The sequence below is a fragment of the Heterocephalus glaber genome, unplaced genomic scaffold (assembly GCF_053883595.1).
Source record: "Heterocephalus glaber isolate CG9 unplaced genomic scaffold, H.glaber_assembly_v1.0 deba00001472, whole genome shotgun sequence".
Lineage (NCBI taxonomy): Eukaryota > Metazoa > Chordata > Mammalia > Rodentia > Bathyergidae > Heterocephalus > Heterocephalus glaber.
The window spans coordinates 24,272,979-24,293,958 of NW_028258315.1; the positions used below are offsets into that span (position 1 = coordinate 24,272,979).

At 38.5% G+C, this 20,980-nt stretch overlaps 1 long non-coding RNA gene and 1 pseudogene across 3 annotated transcripts in view; one reads left to right on the top strand and one right to left on the bottom strand.

Annotated features, from left to right (window-relative positions):
* LOC110349755 (uncharacterized) overlaps window positions 1-9,198 on the top strand; it is a 72,130-nt gene extending 62,932 nt beyond the window's left edge. The window contains exons 8-9 of one of the 3 annotated variants that reach the window (XR_015439372.1): window positions 484-627; window positions 8,632-9,198. This is a non-coding gene — a long non-coding RNA (uncharacterized LOC110349755). Of the gene's footprint in view, window positions 1-483; window positions 2,224-8,631 lie in introns of those variants that run through there. The other 2 variants (XR_015439375.1, XR_015439371.1) reach the window with 2 other exon arrangements.
* Window positions 9,199-19,493: 10,295 nt separating this feature from the next.
* Window positions 19,494-20,394, bottom strand: LOC101711895 (sideroflexin-1 pseudogene; annotated as a pseudogene).
* Between the last annotated feature and the right edge of the window lie 586 nt (window positions 20,395-20,980).

Here is a 20,980-nt window from a genome sequence, read left to right on the forward strand (position 1 = left end):
TGAGTAAAGCAGTTAGAAAATGCATAGGAAGGGACCTCATATTTTCTAAACATTTCCCCAAGAAATGTCTAATACATATTTATGTTTTTGTATAAGCTCATGTGGACCAGATGAGCTGTTAACTTGGGTGGGTTAACAGGTTTAACTAACTAGTGAGGTGGTAAAAAAGTTATAAGATCAAACAAAAGATGAGTACAGAAAAGTAACATTTGTATACTATGGATGTAAAACTATGTGTGTGTCTATGTATCTATATGTGTGTAAATATAGACAGAAACATATTTGTCTATACATGCATGTGTATATATACATATATATATATATATGAAAGAATAATATCTAAGGTAATTAACTCTGGGTGTAAGAAGCTTTACATAAATCTGACTTCCTTTAGGTGTTTCTGTGTTGTTTAAACTTTTGTACAAAAGATTACTTTTTAAATTGTATGATCAAAAAAAGCAAACACTCATTTTTGTTTTCAAGAAAACTCAAAGCATCCAGACCAAAGTTCCAATGTAGGGAACAATGACAAAGGAGACAACAGGACAAGATCACAAAGGCTTTTTATATAATACACAGGGGTGTGAACTTTACCTTGTGGTTCCAGTATTTCCTCAGCACAAACAGGTGTGTATGCAGAAACAGAAATTTATGGCAGTGTGTGAAGGCCACTGAAAAATACAAAACATTTTTGAGAAGTGGCAATTTCATTTAATACTTTGGGGAACATTTTCCAAATTTATTTTAAATGAGGTAATTCAAATGCAAAACTTGCATCCTTAAAAGAAATTTTTAAAAGGGGAGAAAACAGAGATTTGATGAAAAATCCATGTATATACCAGGCTTTCTTTTTCTCTATACCCAGATCCAGTAGAAAAAATCTAAAGGAATTGAGAGTCATTAAAATGTTTTAAGCAGGAGTGGGCCAGGATGAGGTTGATGTTTTCAGATATTTCAGTGTGGTATAAATGTCTGTTGTGTGGAAGTGAAAACACCTGTAATTGAAAAGTAGGTACTGCTGAGAAATGAAATGTGGGAGCCACAGAATTAAACCAGACTTTTGTTACTGACAAGAACCAGATGCAGAGAAGTAAATATGAAGGTGAAACAAGGGATGATTACTAGAAGTTTCACATTATGTTATTTTAATTCTCTATGTGAACATATGGAATTTACTGATCTAAATCAAAATATCACTAAGATAGAAAGAAATTGGTAAATTAAGATAGCTCCAGACTAAGATCCTCAAGTCCTCAAGAAAACATCAAAATCTTCCTCAGGTTCACAAACATATTCCAAAGGGATTCTTTAAATAAGTGATCACTCAGTGGTTCCAGGGACTGCCTCCCAAGCGCAAGGTCATGAGTTCAATCCCCAGTACCAAAAATAAATAAATAAATAAATAAATAAATAAATAAATAAATAAATGGTCACTAATCTTTTCCATCAGCTTAGGATACATGACCTTTGGGTGGAGCTTCTATTTCTGTGATCTGGTCTGACCCACACTGGAAGGGTCATAAGTGATTTTACCCAATTACTCATGGCAAGAACTTCTTGTTGCCTTCCCCTAGATTTACATCCTAATCACAGACCTCAAAATCTTAGGCCCTGACTGGCAGCAAGAGACAAGTAAGGACCAACCCAAGGTGAAGTGCAACTAGAAAAGAGCAGCTCTTAGGGTGGGGCCTGAGATGGACCTGAGGCTATTTCAATTATATCAAGTTTCAGGTAACGCTAATCCTGATAAGCTTGGTTCCCTGCTACTTTGCAAAGAAATTCTCTTATACTCTCTACCACTGCATTTAATCTCTAATTATTCCAGGAAAAATATTTGGTCTGGAATTTATTTTGCCAATAAAGATTTTCCTTTCAATGTCCATGTTTTTCCCTACTTTTATTTTTTTATTTTTTATTTTTTCTTGTTAAATTCTTTTATTGGAACATTTTAGGTATACAACACAATTACATTTCTCATTGGGAATTGTACCTTTACATAATGCATCTTGGTTCTTATTTCTTCCCCATTCCTAGCCCTCCCTTCACCCCCTCCACTCTTCCCTATTTACAAAGACTATATTTCCATTTTTTCCATTTCTCATCATTTTTCCTTTCCCTTCTTTCCTTTCCCCTGCCCCTCCCACTACCCCTACCCCTTTGGACCTTTTCTTCCTATTTTGAATTATTGATTATTCATTCTAATCATTGGTACATTTTAGGTATACAATATAATGACATTCATCATTGGAAATTTGCAACTTTACATAATCTCTCTTGGTTCTTATTTTTCACCCTTGCCCAGCCCTCCCTTCAACCCCTCCATTCCTCCCTATTTACAAAGATTTTGTTCCTATTTTTCCATTTTCTCATATTAATCCCATTCCCTTCTATCCTTTCCCCTAGCCCTCCCACTTCCTTCCCCTTTGCCCCTTTTCTTCCTATTTCACATTACCTATTATGCATTTTAGTCCTTATTTACACTTTCAGTTTCTCACACCAGAGAAACTATTTGGTATTTATACATGTGTGTCCTATTTATTTCACTTAAGAGTATCACCTCAATGTGCATCCACTTAGCTATAAATGTCTCTAATTTCTCATTCTTTATGGCTGAGTAGTACTCCATTTTGTTAAAAAACCACATTTTCTTCACCCAGTCTCCAGTTGATGGTCATTTGGGCTGTTTCCAAGTTTTAGCTATCACAAACTGAGCTGCTATGCACATGGGTGCACATATATCACTGTGGTATGATTCTTTTAATTCTTTATGGAAGATCCCCGGCAGTGGAATGGCAGGGTCAAATGGGACTTCCAGTCCTAGTTCTTTGAGGTATCTCCATACTGATTTCCACAGTCTTTGCACCAGTCTACACTCCCACCAGCAGTGGAGCAGGGTTCCTCTTTCCCCACAGCCCCGCCAGTATTTGTTATTGGTTGATTTCATGATAGCAGCCATTCTTCCTGGAGTGAGGTAGAATCTCAGCATTGTTTTCATTTGCATCTCTCAAATGACCAGTAATGTTGAACATTTTTTCATGTACTTATTTGCTATTTCTACTTCTTTGTCTGAGAAATGTCTGTTCATTTTAGATGCCCATTTTTGGATTGGGTCTTTAAATTTGGGAGGTCTGATCTTTTTAGGTTCTTTGTAGATTCAAGACAGCAGACCTTTGTCTGAGGAAAAGCAGGTGAAGATTTTGTCCCACATTGCGGGTTGTCTCTTCACACTGCTGGTAGTTTCACTTGCTGTGCAGAAGCTTTTTAATAAGAAGAGATCCCACTTGTTGATTGTTTGTGCTAGTTCACAGGCAACTGAGGTTTTGTTCATAAAATATTTTCCTACACTGATGTCTTCAAGAATTCTACCTAACCTCTGTTCCAACTGGTTCAGAGTTCCTATTTTAATATTTAGATCTTGAATCCATTTTGATTTCAGTTTAGTGCATGGTGAGAGATATAGGTCTAGTTTTGATCTTTGGCAAGTTGGAGCCAAATTTTTCCAGCACCATTTATTAAAGAGGCTATCTTTCCTCCAGTGAGGGTGTTTGGCTCCTTTATCGAAGATGAGATGGCTGAGTGTGTCTGGCATTGTTTCTGCATCTTCTAATCTGTTCCACTAGTCCTCAGGTCTGTTTCTTTGCCAGTACCATGCTGTTTTTATCACAGTAGCTTTGTAGTATTGTTGCAGGTTGGGGATTGTGATACCCCCTGCCATGTCTCTGTTAACTAGAATTGCTTTTGCTATTCTGGGTCTCTTCTTGTTCCAAATGAATTTTTGGATTGTTTTCTCAAGGTCCATGAAGTATGCTGCTGGGATCTCAATTGGAATTGCATTCAATCTATATAGCAGTTTTGGAAATATGGCCATTTTCACTACATTAATCCTTCCTACCCAGGAGCAGGGAATGTCTGTCCATTTTCTGATATCATCTTCAATCTCTCTTTTCAGAGTGCCATAGTTTTCAGGGAAAAGGTCTTTGATTTCTTTTGTTAGGTTGATTCCTAGGTATTTCAGTTTTTTGGATGCTATTGTGAAAGGAATTATTTGCCCTATTTCTCTCTCAGTGAGTCTGTCATTGGTGTAGAGGAAAGCTATTGATTTTTGTGTGTTGACCTTGTAACCAGCTACTTGACTGAATTTGGTTATTAAGTCTAGAAGACTTTTGGTGGAGTTCTTGGGGTCTTCTGTATAGAGTATCATGTTATCTGCAAATAATGACAATTTGACTTCTTCATTTCCTATCTTTATTCCTTTTATTTCTTTCTCTTGTCTAATTGGTGTGGCTAATGTTTCCAGAACTATATTGCACAAGAGAGGTGATAGTGGACATCCTTGTTTTGTCCCTGATTTTAGCATGAAGGATTTCAGTTTTTTAACATTTAGTATGATATTGGGTGTTGGTTTTTCATAGATGGCTTTTATCAGTTTGCAGTAGAGACCATCTATTCCAAATTTTTGTAGGGTTTTTATCATAAATGCATGTTGGATTTTGTCAAATGCTTTTTCTCCATCTATGGAGATAATCATATGGTTTTTGTCCTTGGCTCTATTGATATAGTGTATTACATTGATTGATTTGCATATGTGGAACCATCCCTGCATCCCTGGGATGAAACCCACTTGATCAGGGTGTATGATCTTCTTGATGATCTTCTGCATTGTTTGCCAGTATCTTATTAAGGATTTTTGCATCTATGTTCACTAGTGAGATTGGCCTATAGTTCTCCTTTTCGGTTGGGTCTTTCTCTGCTTTGGGGATCAAGGTGATGCTTGCTTCCAGGAATGAATTTGGGAGTATTGCTTCCCTTTCGATTTCATTGAAGAGTTTAAACAGTAGTGGCAGCAGTTCCTCTCTAAATGTCCTGTAGAATTCAGCAGTGAATCCATCAGGACCCGGGTTTTTCTTAGGTGATAAGTTCTTAATTACGTTTTCAATTTCATTGGTTGATATTGGGTTGTTTAGAATTTTTAGATCTTCTTCATTCAACTTTGGTAATTCATATGTATCTAGGAATCTGTCCATTTCTTGTGTGTTTTCCATCTTATTGGCATATAGGTTCTGGAAGTAGGTATTGATGATCCTCTGGATTTCTGCTGGGTCTGTTGTAATCTCACCCTTTTCATTCCTAATTGCATGGATTTGGGCCTTTTCTTTCCTTTTTCTAATAAGGTTGGCTAAGGGTTTGTCAATTTTGTTGATTCTTTCAAAGAACCAACTCTTGGCTTCATTGATTTTTTGTGTCGTTCTCTTAGTCTCCATTGCATTGATTTCTCCTCTGATCTTTTTAATTTCCTCCCTTGTATGAGCTTTGGGGTTGTCCTGTTCTTCTTTTTCTAGAAGGTTGAGGTTCAGCATCAGGCTGTTTAATTGGGCTTGCTCTGCTTTCCTAATATGATTATTCACTGCTATGTATTTCCCTAGTAAGACTGCTTTCATTGTGTCCCATAGATTCCAATATGTTGTATTGTCATTGTCATTTAATTGAAGGAACTGTCTGATTTCTTCTTTAATTCCCTCTGTGACCCATTGGTTATTCAGAAGTATGTTGTTCAATTTCCACGTGTTTATGAAGTTTTTCCAGTTTCTTTTGCTATGGATCTCCAATTTCATCGCACTATCGTCTGATAATATACAGGGGATAACTTCAATTCCTTTGCACTTACTTAAACATGTTCTATGTGTGAGTATGTGGTCTATTTTGGGGAATGACCCATGTGCAGCTGAGAAGAATGTGTATTTTGATTTTGTGGCGTTGAAGACTCTGTAAACATCTGTTAAGTTCATTTGTTCAAGAGTTTGATTGAGTTCTAGTATTTCATTACTCATTTTTTGCCTAGTTGATCTATCTATTTGTGACAGTGGGGTGTTGAGGTCCCCCACTACAATTGTATTAATGCATACATGACTTTTCATGTCCATTAGTATTTGTATTATATAGTTGGGCACAGTAGTGTTTGGTGCATAGATATTTATGATTGTCATCTCTTCCTCTGGGATTCTTCCCTTTACAAGGATGTAGTGTCCTTCTTCATCTCTCTTAATCAGTGTTGGTTTGAAATCTACTTGATCTGCAAAGAGGATAGCTACTCCTGCTTTTATTTGGGTTCCTGTCACATGGAGTATTGTTTTCCACCCTTTAATTTTCAGTGAATGAGTTTCTTTTTGAATTAAGTGTGTTTCTTGTATGCAACATATTGTTGGATTTTGCTTCTTGATCCATTCTGCCAGTCTATTTCTTTTGATTGGTGAATTGAGACCATTAATGTTGATAGTTATAACTGAAATGTATTGACTTGTCATTGTCATGACTTTTTCTTTTTGTTGGGTTCTCCCCCTTTCCATTTAATTTCTTGTCATGCCAGATGGGTTCATTCTGCTTTGCTTCCTGGGGTTGTGATCCTCAATGTGTGTTCCTAGGCTATTGTGTAAAATTCTTTGGAGTGCTGGTTTGGTATTCACAAAGTTCCTAAGGTGCTCATTGTCATGAAAGTATCTTATTTCTCCATCAATTTTGAGAGATAGTTTTGCAGGGTTCATCAATCTGGGTTGGAGGCTGTTTTCTTTTAGGGCTTGGAATATGGCACTCCAAGCTCTTCTTGCCTTGATGGTTTGTGTTGAGAAGTCTGCTGTGATTCTGATGGGCTTTCCTTTATATGTGATTTGTTTCTTTTCTCTAACTGCTTGTACAACTTTGTTCTTCTGTTGAGTTTCTGGAATCTTAACAATTATATGCCTATGTGTAGATTTTTTTTGATCAAGGCTATTTGGAGTCCTATATGCCTCACTTATCTGTATATCAAGTTCTTTTCCCTTGCTTGGGAAGTTTTCTACCATTATTTCTGTGAAGAGTTTTTTTTATCTCATCTGCACTCTCTCCTGTTTCTTCATTGACTCCAGTCAGTCTTATGTTATTCTTCTTTGCATCATCTAGCAGCTGCTGGATTGATTTCTCATATTCCCTTATAATTTTGAAGCAATTCTTTTTTCCTGGTCATTAATTGCAATCTTATCTTCTATATCTGAAATTCTGTCCTCACATTGGCTCATTCTGCTGTGTAGACTTTCCTCTCTAAATGTCCTGTAGAATTCAGCAGTGAATCCATCAGGACCCGGGTTTTTCTTAGGTGATAAGTTCTTAATTACGTTTTCAATTTCATTGGTTGATATTGGGTTGTTTAGAATTTTTAGATCTTCTTCATTCAACTTTGGTAATTCATATGTATCTAGGAATCTGTCCATTTCTTGTGTGTTTTCCATCTTATTGGCATATAGGTTCTGGAAGTAGGTATTGATGATCCTCTGGATTTCTGCTGGGTCTGTTGTAATCTCACCCTTTTCATTCATCCACTTTCAGTGGAGTTTTTCATCTCCTGGAAATCTATTTGCATCTGTTTTATGGATCCCATTTGTTTCCTATGATGGGATTCCATCATGTTCCTGAGCTCCTCTCTAGATTTATTAATCATGTCTTGCACTAGGGGCACAATTTCTCTTGTTATCTGAGAAATTATTTCTGATTTCATTTTTTCCAGATCCCGTTTTGTTGCCAGTTCAGTGGGTCCAGGTGGTTGAGTATCAGAGTGTTCCATCTCATTTCCCTTTGGGGTTGCTGTAGGTGACCTGGAAGTCTGGTTTTGAGACTTATTTACATGTTTTCTCATTTCGACTGGGGTGGCGGTGGGGGTGCTGTTGGCATCCTCGCGGCTCACCTCCTCTGAGCTGGGAGAGGTGGGACAGGGGCCGGTAGTTGTGGTGGAATGGTGGCCCAGAAGCCCCTTCCTCTGGACCAGGAACAGTGGAATGGCAGCTCAGAAGCCCCTACCATTTTTCCCTACTTTTAAAACATGTCACTTTTCTTCTATAATTTCTCCTGTTTCAGTTTCATAATTTGCTCATGTTTTAAGTGGAATTCCTTTATCTTTTTAAACATTCTAAACATGCTTTATCTGCTTCAGAATTATTTTTATCTGGAGTAAATTCATTTCCATTTGTTGAATTTGATTTCTGTATTATAGTTTTAGATTTCTTCCTGAATTTTGAAATTTTGGTGCACAGACTAAATTTTGGTATTTTTGCTTCTCTCTCTCTCTCTCTCTCTCTCTCTCATTTCTCCTCTCTTAGCTTTCTTCCTTCTTCAGGCCTTACCTTATACCATTTAGGGTTTATTGGATCTTTTCTACCTAGCTTTCAATGCCCACATCCACAAATCTGGCCAGTTAGCTTTTCATTCTAGGTCTCTTGCTGTGAGATAATCTTACAGCCATAGAAATTGTGTCTCTGATTCTGTGTGCAACTTGACTGAGGCCCCACTTCTTAGCCTCCCTAGCTTCTCTGGACTACATCTTGCTTAGGCCCACAGCCCTGGACATCACTGACATATATTGATTTGCAGGGTCTTTTATAAAGTGAAACAAACTTCTAGACAGCCCCTAGCATCCCTGTTTCATATTGTTCATATCTGTATTCATGTCCCCTGACTGTGTGGGGAGGGGGGGGAGGGAGGCCTGTGCTTTTCTTCTCATTAAAAGAATTTGATACAGGGCAATGGCATATTATTCATATGAATACATTATATAAGTTTCCATTTTGCTGACAGACTTGCATACTCTCCCCTACTTTTCATATGAAGAAGCAAGCGATTGTACTGGGAGAACTTCAGATGGCAAGGAACTGCAGGCCATGCCAGGAAGGTGAGGTAGCCTCCACCAATAAACTGCTGTAGCTGTAAAGAGCTGAATTTGCCAACAATGTAAGAGAGCTAGAAGATCAAGATGCTGATAAGAATTCAGATCCAGCTGACCCCTGGATTGCAGTCAGGTGAGACTCTGAAACAGAAAACCCAGTTCTACTCAGCCATGACTGCTGACCAGCAGATGCAGGGTAATGATAAAGATACGCTGTCTTAAGCTACTAAGCTGGTAGTAATTAGTTTTTCACAAATAGATAACTAACAAACATGAATGGTGAAATCTAGCATCAGCCATGAACTTCAAACACTGAGCCTATCTCCTTTCATGTCCTTAGAGAGAGCATTCTTTGTCTCTGTCCTCTTTTCTCTGCAGGGGTCAAACTCCCAGACACTAATACCAACCTCTGCTCTGGGGCCAAGTAAGCCTGTGATCCCAGCTTTGCACAAAACTTTGTTTCTCCTCACTTTCTAGCTCACACAGATGTTTTGAATTTTGCTAATATTTACTTGCTCTACTTAACAATTTCCTTATTGTTGCTATATACTCAGAACAGAAGGAAATGAGTTTTATATGCTTTTCTTTTACAAAAGTAATCTTATTTTATATATTTTATTTTCTGTTTACAAAAGTCATAGGTACCTTACTTATCAACTTTGGTCTGTTTTAGGAGCTCTTATTCTGGGTAAGATGCATAAGGACACTCCACATTTGCCAGTCATTGACTTCAGCTATAATTCCTGGAAATAGTGCATAGAGTAGCTACTGGAAACTCTAAAATATAAGTGGCATCATAAAGACAGGGGAAGAAGAAGATTTGAAATACCACTCAGCTTGGATGAGTTGACCACTTTTTCTCACTCATTATTCCCTCACCTGGACTTCAGTTAGATCATACTACAAAATGGGTACAGGAGTAGAAAGAACCAGAAGAAGCTCTCTGTCCAGGCTCAAGGTTAAGAAGAGAGATCTCCTAACACTCAGAGACAGTGGGGCAAAATCCCTCTATGTTATCTTTTCTCCATTCTCACCCATCCCAACCCTCAAGCAATCACATAACCAAACTAAATGAAGGAAAACTTCTCAAATCAAGGGTATTGTAGTCTCTTAAATGGTGAGTCAAATGTCCATTTCTTTTTTCTGTCTCTGAGCTTTTGCCACTCGGCCCTGTACAAAGATATAGTCATGGGAAGAATGCAGCACAGTGGACTAAATAAAGTCCAAATATTCCAGCTAAAAAAACTAACAGAGGAGCTCCTGAAATCCAAGGGTGCCAGGCATATCATGAAGAAGGATGGCTTGGGAAAGGAAGCCATTAGGTTGTTTTCAAAGTTCTCCCTAGAATGAAGTGTAAAGATCTCATCCTAAGAAGCATTCATGCATTTTGAGAAGTGAACTATACATAGGCCATCACTAAGGAGCATGCAAAGCTACTGGCTGGTACACACACAGGCCAAATCTGAATAACACTGCAAAAGCTTTGAAAACCAAACTGGTCACTCATTGAAAGCTGATGGAAACATATAGTCTAAATCTAACCAGGCAGATTTTCTACCAAAGCAAAAAATATCAACATTCTTAATAGGGTTTAAATATGACTAAGGGTCTCCTAAGATAATATTCAAAATGAACAGGATATAAACTGAAAGCCCTTGGTGTATGAAAAAAAATGTCTGCCTCTTATAAGGGAAAAAATAATCAATAAATGCCAAACTTCAAATAACACATAGGTTTTCTGACAAGACTTTAAAGCAGCTATTTAAAAAGCAATGGCTCAACAAGCAATCACAAATACAATTGAAATCTCTAAAAAGATACAGTCTAGCAAAGAAATAAACAATTTATTTAAAAAGAGCCAAATGGAAATATTAGGACTGACAAAAAATTTCTCCTCTTCTGATCCACTAAAACAAAGCAAACCTCACTAAATTACTCAATAGTAGAACAGAGATAGCAGAAGAAAATCAGTGAATGTGAAGATGGAACTCGCAGGACCATCCACCCTGAAGTAAAAGGAAAGAAAAAAAAAATTGAAAGAATGGATATCACTTCAAGGACTTGTGAAACCATTTTGGGTTTTTTTCAATATATAAATATTTATTTACTTCACTGATCAACATCTCTTGCCTTGATATTGCTGTAAGGGAAGATTATTTTACCACATACGTTTCACTGTACTTAATGAGCATTCTTTTAGTTTTTTAAATGTCACAGCTTTCTTCACAAAATAGCCTAAACATATTCTCAATGAATCAGTCAGCCATATACACATTTATTACAGCATTATATGTACTATAATATATTATTAAGTTATAATACTATGATGTCTTTGAACACTATTGAAATTAAAAGATGACTTGTCCCTGCATTTAAGGAGCATCCTCCACTATATTTCTTGCTTTGCTCTATAGTTAATACAGTTCCTCCTTTAGGATTAGCTGTACATTTCTTCTGCTGTTACTACAGTTGTGAAAACGAACATTTGTCATACAGTTGAATATTAAGAGACAAGTTATATGACATATACCATCAAAATAAGGTAAAACTTATATTACTGGATTAGATGTTAAAAAATATTTTTCTGTTGGTATAAGAAATTAGGAATTCAGATATACTAGTTTTATTTTTAATATTGTCAGGTTTCTCACATTGACACAATTAGAGTATCTCTAACTTCCTTCTATGTGCATTTATTTTCTTCTACTTTATTTTCATATCACTCAATTAAAGGAGTCAAACAGGACAGGATATGTCTGTGTAGCTTAACAAACTGGCCTGTTTGATAATAATAATGGAAACATTACTAAATATTTACTATGTGTTAGGCACTATTCTAAGCATTTTATGTGTATTAACTTTTAATACATATAAAATTCACAACTACCTTATGAAACAGATACTACTATCATCTCATTTTAAGGTGAGTGCTGAAATTTAAAGCAAGTAAGTTAACTTTCCAAGAGCCACAACAGTGGAGTCCATGTACTAACAAAGGCATATGATTCTATGTCATTAAACTAGATTCTCTCCTAATATAGACTATTTTTCTTTTATTACTTTAAAATACATTTCCTAAATTTTATCCCTTCACACAATGAACAGCATCCACCTTAAAAATAAAAAAAAATTTTTTTTGGAGAATTCATCAATACCTCCAAATTCACTGAAATAAAATCTACTTATGGTTATATGTCTAGGCATATGAATGGGCAAGCAGCAACATTTTTTGGAGTACAGTATGTAAGACAGACTAGACAGCCCAAGACATTTCTCCTAAATCAGACTGTAACAAACAGTGCTTCTAGGCCAGATGGTGGTGCATGCCTATAATCCCAGCACATGGGAGGCTGAGGCAGGAAGATAGCTGTGAGTTTGAGGCCAGCATGGGCTACATAGTTAGTTAAAGGCCAGTCTGAACTACAGTACATAGTGAGATCCTGTCTCAAAAAACCAAAACAAACAAACAAATAATGCTTCTATAAATAAATACCTTTAATATTTGGATTCTATGTAACTTTCAAATAATGAGAATAAAAATAAATTCCCTCCCATTACATCCAATCTTCTAAAAGCCCAAATAAAAGCCCCAATAAAACCACTGTATTTAGTTGTAAAGAAAAACAATTAAATATAAATCCCCAATATATTTTTTCCATTAAGTTTATTGGTACATTATAGGTATAAAATACAGTTACACTCATCATTGTACCTTTGGATCTTGTACCTTTACAGGATGTATCTTGGTTCTCTTTTTTTCCACTTGCCCTGCCCTCCCTTCACCCCCTCCACCCTTCCCTATTTGAAAAGACTTTGTTTCCATGTTTTTCCTTTTTTCATATTTTCTTTTCCCTTCTTTCCTTTCCCTTACCCCTACTCCTTTAGACATTTTCTTCCTATTACACAATATCAATTATACATTTTTAAAATTACAATATCAAGATCTAGAAGACATTACCACAGATTTTACAGAATTTAAATGGATATAGAAAGCAGATTACAAAAATCTGTTTTGAAATAAATTTGACAACTTCTAAGAAGTACCTTGGAAGACAAATTAGTGAAACTGACTTTGGAGGAAATATAAAATTTGAATAGCACCTATTAAAGAAAGTATATTCCTAGCTTGAAAACCTACCTATATGACAGTAACAGGCTCATATACATTTTAACTGATGAATTATATCAAACATTTAAAGCAGAAAAAAGAAGGAACACTTCTCCCCTCATTTTAGGAAATCAACATTGTGCTAATCCTAAAACTGGATAAAGATAATAGAAAAAAAAAGTGCGAACATAGATAAAAATTTGTTTAACAAAACAAACTATTGGAGGTCAGATCTGGCAGGATGTAGAAAGTGGTTTTGTTATAGGGATGGCAGTGTTGGTTCAGCATTGGAAGATCCACCCCCAAAAGTCATCATTTAAACAGAGGAAAGGAAAAAGCCATATAACCTTGTCAGTAGTTGCAGAAAAAGTATTGCATTAAATTCTATGGCTGTTTATGGTAAAAGCTATCAGGAGACTAGAAGTAGAATAGAACCTTCTCAACAGATGAAAGATATGTACTCCATACTTCCAGCAAAAACACCTTATATGAATGGAAAAGATACAATGCTTTCTCCCTAAGGTGGGGAACAAGGGCAGATATGCCTACTCTTCATCTGTCCATTCAACTTTGAAACCTAGGCCCAAACCAAAATAGTCTGGCAATAAAATGACACAATTAGGACAGGATTGGCAAGGTAGAAGTAAAATCTTTATATGTAGGTGAAATGATCATCTACAGAGAAAATACTAAGAAATCTCTAGAAGCCCCTAGAACTTGTATTTGAATTTAGCAGGATTAGAAAACACAAGATAAATATAAAAATTCAGGTCTACGTATACTTGCTATAAATGGAGAATTGGATATTGAAATTGAAAAGTTATGTAGGAGTACAAAGGACCTCATCTGTGCTGGGGGGGGGGGGGGATTATGGCGGCCCAGAAGCCCCAACATATTTAAGCTGTATTTTAACTCTTAGTGACTGTCTCTGTGAGGCCCATCCCAATAAAGACAGCTCATCTAGCACCTCTCCCTCTTTGGCCTCCAGATCTGATTTTGAGGTGGTTAATGGCTTTATATTTTCAAGTGCCATGAGCCTATTTGAATCATTCAAACATGCCACTGTGCCACTGTCCAAGCTCAACACGCGGGCATGAGTTTTAGCACTATTTGTATTGGAAGGCCGTCATGTGGCCTGCTTTTTGCTGGTTCCTTCAGGACCCAGATGTGCTCTATGTGTGTGTTCCAAGTCTGTCCCCCTTTCCTTATGAACATGTTTGGTCTTCAGAGCACTGTATCTGCCCTCAGGAGACTGTCATGCATGAGAAGTGGTGCTGGGAGAGCTATCACTGCTGAACTGTCGAGCAGACTTAACACTTGATACTCTGCTCAAGTCACTTTGATCACTAGAGTCCTCATCATGACAAAATATAGCACTATGTGGTTTGGTTCTGGAAACAGTTCGAAAAGAAACATAGTCCCTGTACCGGCTCGAATCAAAACTGCCGGCCCGTTTCTTTCCTGTCCGTCTCCGGCCTGACTTATGGGCAGAGGCTGTCCTGTGGATTAAGCTAGAGGGTTTGGGTTGAACATCCCCTTCCTTCTGCTTTCCACCAGTGTCTTTACAAACTTTTGAATCCACCACAACACTGGTCTTCCCATTCTGCTCCTCTTTGTTTTCAGCAGTTTTCTCAGGTGGTCTGTTCCTTGGTGCAGGAAACTCATTTGTGTGGGGGTTTTTATTAGCTTCTTCAGATGCAGAGGTGCTAATTCTCCTCTGATTGTGTATCTCATCAGAGGCTTGAGAATCCTGGGCTCAGGAGCCCCACTCTTTGAACTCACTTCTAGGACAGTTTTGTCACTATTAGTCCTTTTATCACTGGCACAGCTACTCATCTCCTCTGGGTCAGGACAGGACTCTTTTGGTACTGGGGATCGAACTCAGGTCAGCAGGAGGTGAAACCACTGAGCTAAATCCCAGGCCCAAGGACAGGACTCTTTATTCCCAGTGCTTCTCTTTCCTACTTCAGGAGACTCCTCGCGCTCTGACAAGATGCTCTCTCTGTGAGTGGAGCTGGTCTGCTCGCTTTTATAGCTGCTGACAGTACTGTTGGTGTCACGGTCTGTCCCACTGCAGTAGCTCTCTATTGATCTGCTACTCCGTGTGCTGAGGCTGTCCATGTGTTTGTCAGCATTCAATGCTTTGTTCTTCCCACTTTTTGTGGGTGGCTGAGAATTATTGTTTTTCAGGTCATCAGCATGCTGCAGTTCCCCTGGTAGACAAGAACTGTCCACCAAGGATCCTTTAGACCCAGAATGAGGCTTAGAAGATTCTAACTCAGTAACTGGATCTAACCCACATCTTTGCTGATAAAGAGAGAAGTCATTCAGTAATGTGTCAGGAAAAGCCACAGCAGAGCTAGAAGTCTGTGGTATACTTCGTGGCCAGTGATCTTTCCTACAACAGTGTGAATGTAAAGGTATGAGGGAAGCTACTTCTGTATCACAGGCACTGGAGAGAGACTGTTCAATGTGGTGGTGGTGGCTATAACTTGGCGGGCTTGCTTTGTCACTCAAGTACCTTGGTAGGTCCTGTCCACAGGAAGACAAGGAAGGCTGAATGGAGATGAAGGAGTCATTGGAGACCAGGTGGAAAAGCTTCCAATCAGTTGCCAAATCTTGCTCTTTGCTTCTTTCTTTACAGAGACTGGAGCTCTGGCCCAGACTTAAACTGATATCATCAGAAGTCTTAGCAGTATCTGTATCTCTTTTAATAACTGCTGCTGTTCCAAGACGAGAGGAACCAGATCCAATCTGATTGCTTGGATCTAGGCCAGTGTAAGAATTTTTTGAGCTGCAACGAACTGGAGGTATAGTCTCTCGAATGAACTCAGGCATTTCAATCCCTCCAACAGGATCCCTGGAAAGTATAGTAGTTCACAATTCTCACAGAAGCAAATGGTCTACTGCAGTAAGCAATACACCAAATTCAGGGAATCTCTACCTTTATGCCTTAATTTCCCCATCTTGGTGCATTGCTGTCTTTTCTCCTGGTTGAACAGTTGGTCTTGTCCAGCTTTGGGTCGCTGATCTGTAAATTCATTTGTGTTCCAATCTATGACTTCTCCAGCATCAAGTGCTCTGTGTAGTCGACAGCTGACCATCTTCAGAACAATGAAGACAGCAGCTACCACCGGACAATAAACTCCTACTATAATCATGGAAAATGGAAGGGCCATGTAGAGGGTGAAGGGCAGGCGAGGAGAAAGAACGCACAGGTAGAGTTGCAGCGTGTTCACAAAGGTGGCCCGATGCGATGCGGGTCGGGTCGTAGTACCAGCCCCCCACTGAGCGTGGCGCACACCCGCTGCCGGAGGATCTGCAGCCTCTGCGACCTCATCCACACTCGGCGCTGCAGCCGCGGCCGCCACTGCCACCGCCACTATCAGCTGGCACGTGCCCGCCGGCCGCCAGCTTGGGCCTGGGAGCTGGTGACCCGGCGCCCGGCAGGGACACGGGGCTGTGAAACAATTTTGAAAGGCTCTAACATTTGTATCGGTAGAGTCTCAGAAGAAGAGGAGAAATAGTACAGTGCAGAAAAAAATATTTGAAGAGATATTGGCTGAAAACTCAAATACAATGACAAACATAAAGCTATAGACTCAAGAAAATCAGAAGAGAGGACAGAAGATGGTTTGCCCAACACAGGAAAGAAAACAGTCTCCCATTTCTCCCACGTGCACAGGGAGTACTGTTCTTGGAACATTGAGTGTGTGACCCATAATTGCCAATGGGCTCCCATGGGGGCCTCCAGCACCTTTTATCTGGGTACTGCAGCAATGAGAGAGACCTTAGATGGTGATAAGAATGGAGTAGAGAAAAGAGGGGAGTCTGAGTGGAGGAAGAGTCTGGTGCCAAGTTCAGAGGGTGACTCAGTGGAAACAGAACAGAACAGGTGCTCTCATATTGTCTCTCCAAACACTGGAAGGGCCTGAGATGGCATAAGGCCTAGCCCACCACTTCACACTGTCAAACCGAAGTGTGGCACTGGGTGTGGCACTGAGTTCTGTTGGCCAGGCTGAGACAAATAGAAGTCTGTGCATATAGAGATGGTGAATGGCTCCAGGGTCAGTGGCCTTATGGCCATGTATTAGGCAAATAAAGCCAATGGAGGGAAGGAACAAAGATGCCCATGATATTTACCTTCCCAAATCAAGGAGGGTGGTCAGATCCACGGAGGCCTGCAGTGGGTCATACCCAGGGCACAGCTTGCAACCAGGACATACGATTGGATGGAGCAACAACCCTTATAACTTCAGGGAAGCAACTGTCTTGCCCACAGGGAAAAACTGCTTGGCTGATTGCAGTTAGACTGTAACTCCAGTGTGTGTGAATATTCTGAGATAGTGCTGTAACTGTGTAAAGGTTTTATTTTTATTTCTAGTTTTATTTTGGTTGGTATAATCATTGTCTTGTTGCTTCTTTGTTTTATTTGAGTCATTTTCTTCCTTATTATCCTACTATTTGCTTTTTCTTCTTTTTTCCTCCATTCTGGAACTTGCTTCTTTACTAATATTGTTCTTTTTATCACCTCCCTCTTTTTGTCCTTCTCTCTTTTTTTTTCTTTGACTCTTTTCCCTTCCTATTCTTTTTTCTCTTGTCTGCCTCACCTACTTGCAATTTCCCACCACCTAGCTAGTGGCATAAATATGAGAGAGGCGTGGAGAAGAATACTAGAAAATACAAATTAACCAGTGCCACAAATGAAAGAGTACCACTCAAGAGCATATCAGGGTAATCCTTAAGAAAATTGGATTTAGAGGATGCAAGCAAAAGTACTTAGAAATATATTAATAGGTTCTGACAATCTCACAGCCTCTCTCAATCTCTAAATACACTTTCACTCATCCACATACCTCCTCCTGGTTTCACAAACAATCTCCTGAGCCTCCTCAAAGCTAGCCCTTTGTTCCAGCTATGGAAATAATTCCAACAGAATCCAACTTCCTGTCTATTTTTACCTACTGATATTTCTCTTACCTTCCTCCATTCCCATTGACATGCTCCTTTTCCCCCTTTCCTGTCCCCTTCCCTCACCCTACACATCCAGATGAATCCCAAATGGCAGTATAATATAGTCCGTAAGGGATATTGACAGAAAGGCAAAATTATCAAAACAAGTGTAAAGTTTATGATTATTGCATGCTTGGATCTATTGATGCTGCTATAACTGACAGAAATTCTCCCCTTACAACATATTAACAGAGTCCAGCCCAATTAAATTGAATAGGTTGAAGTAATAAACGATACTGCTTGACAAATAAGGCCAAGAACACATTGCTGTAAAACATACCTAAAGAGATCCTCATAGCAACTAAAATCTCTCTTCATTTTTTTTGACATCAACCCTCAGGATATGCACAAAAAAATAGGAACATGAGAAAACAAGGCAACAAAATGCTTCTAAAGACTCTCAAGTCTTCCAAAGCAGACCCAAGGGGCAATGTTCGAGAGACAGGCAAATACCAGAAAGCCAAGTTATATGAAATGATTAAAGAGGAAGGAAAGAAACTTGGGCATTTCAAAAAGGACATAACCCAAAAGATAGTGAAACTATAAAATATCTGATCAATGGTGTTTGGAGAAAGTAATAAAATTTGGAAGGGTTGACAAAATGTTTCAAAACATGAACAACAAATTTACTAAAGAAATACAGTCTATATTACATTTTCCAAGTGCATCCATTTTCCCACAAATGTGCCAAATTTGTTGTTCTTTATAGCCGAGTAATATTCCATTATATATAGATACCACATTTTGTTTATCCAATCATCTGTTGATGGATGATGTAAGTCAGAGTTATTTGAGTCACACAGCAGTATTATTAAATATACTTCTAAAATTTGACATTTGTAAATTTAGGTAACTGGATTATTTAATGAAAATAATTCAATATAAAGTCAGTAACTGTAAGGTAAGAGTAACATCTTTAAAAGAATATAAAACAAAATTTTAAAAGCCAACCAGGAGAATTCACCAACAATATGGCTGCATCCAATTGTTGACAGCAGGGAAGGCATAATGCACTGGTCTATGACGGTGACTTCCAGGAGAAGATGAAGGAGCTTTTACTCTACCAAACCAAAACCTTCAGCATCTATTTTGGGATGGCCCACAGCACAAACCTGAAGCAAGTTCACTTAGTATTAAATTTTTACATTTGGTTTCAGAGCTTTTGTATTTTCCTAATTCACTGTTGAGACCTCCTTGATTTGAAACAGAAGTAGGAATGAGATTCATTATTTTGAACAGATTACCTTTTCCTCACTGATGATCAATAGGTATTTACTGAGGAACATATGCTGAAGATCTACTCTATACCTAGAAGCACTTTTTAAAACCCTGTCCTAGGGATGGGATATTGTCTTTGAAAAACAGTTACTATAAAATTTACATGAAGGGTATTCCTGTAAATCACAACATGATTCAAATATAAGGGAGCCAACAGGTATCAGGTACCTGGCCCGCACTCAGGTGCTGTGTTTTAAATAGCAGCTTTATTCTAATTAATGTGAATCTCTGAAAAGTTTTTTAAACGAGGAGAACCCAAATCAAATAGGATTTTCGTGGTGGACATGGCTATGTGAGGTTTGCAGGTTTCAGGATTAGCCGTTCAGGTTTTTTCTCCTACTTCACAATCCCTTGTTGAAGTGCACGTATCATAATTTAGGATGACTGTCTTGGATCTTGGCTTGCAACTCAGCCTCCAAGCTTATCAGAGACATGAGACTTTTCTAAGAAAACAGCCCAACACAGGGGAGTGGCAAACATCAAAAGGAAGCCAACTAATCTGATTTGTGTAGGTGCACTCATCCAAAGGAACCTCTTTAAAAAGGCTTTCTTTTCCAAAGTGTTCATGATAAATGGAGCAATGGCCATCCCAGGGGCTGCTGTGAGAATCCTGGAGATGATGACTTGTGTGATGGCTTGTTTTGCAGCATTTGCCGATTCCCCTTAGCAGTTCCCATTTTTCATTGGTGATGGGAATGTCAACTCTGAGCTCCCTTTGCCTCATTAATGAAATATTACTGCAATTAGCAGAAGCTACAGCAGCAAAGGGAACAAAATATCCTGTTAGTGGTGAGACATGCTTAGTTAATGTGTTAAGTCCTAGAGCTGTTGCCACAGCACCAGTTGTTGTGGAGACATAAACCTTTCCCGACTCTTTAAAGGTGAGTGGGGGATCTCCACTTCTGTTGGTGTAATTAATAACAGCATTGAAGGACTGGTTAACCCACTGCCAGCACAGCCAGAGTTGTTCTATAAAGTGCCATCATGCAGCCTGTGATGGTCATGTTCACTGGAACCTGAGCTGACATCCTTCCTGTAAAAATCATCTTTTTACCAGTGTCAGGATGAAAAGCAGAATTGTAGATCTACTTTGCATGCTATAATTCATTTTCTGAAAGACCCGGAGGAACAACTCCTGGTCTGTAATCATGTAGTATTTTTGTGGCATTCTCTAGTTGTTTATCTGTTAACAGAGTATTTTGGGGATCAGTCATAGTGAAGAAATGAATGGCTTATCCCATGAAAGTGCTTTGATTCCATCGAGGCTCCTTGATGTTAATGTTCAGTGGCAATTCCCCAGACATCTTCCTGAATCCCCCCTTCCTACCACCACTCACACCACTCACTGGTCCCACTCCGCCAACCAATAACATTTTAAGGTATACATGAGCTGAAAACCAGCATGGAAAAACAAAAAGAATATTTTAGACAGCAGCAACAAAGCCAACAAAGCCTAATATTCAGATGGAATGAAGACATCTAGCAAGGTTAGTAAACAAAAAGGGAAAAATAAGGGAGTAAGCAACAGAAGAAGAATGAAATGACAGGAATAAATTAATCCCTTACAGTAATAACTCAATGTAAATGGCATCAATTTCCCAGTTAAGAGACACAGATTAGCAGACTGGTCAAAAAACAGAACCCAATGGCCTGCTGTAGTCAAGAGACTCATCTAATAAAAAATAAATTTATAGACTAAAAATCAAAGGATGGAAAACAATATTCCTTGCACCAGGACCCTGAAAGCAAGAAGGGGTAGTAATTTTAATTGTAGAAAAAGTAAACTTTAAGCTAAAACAATTGGGAAGAGGCAAAGAAAGTCACTGTGTATTAGTTAAGGGAGCAATTCAACAGGAAGAGACAACTTTGTATATGCACCAAATATCGGTGCATCC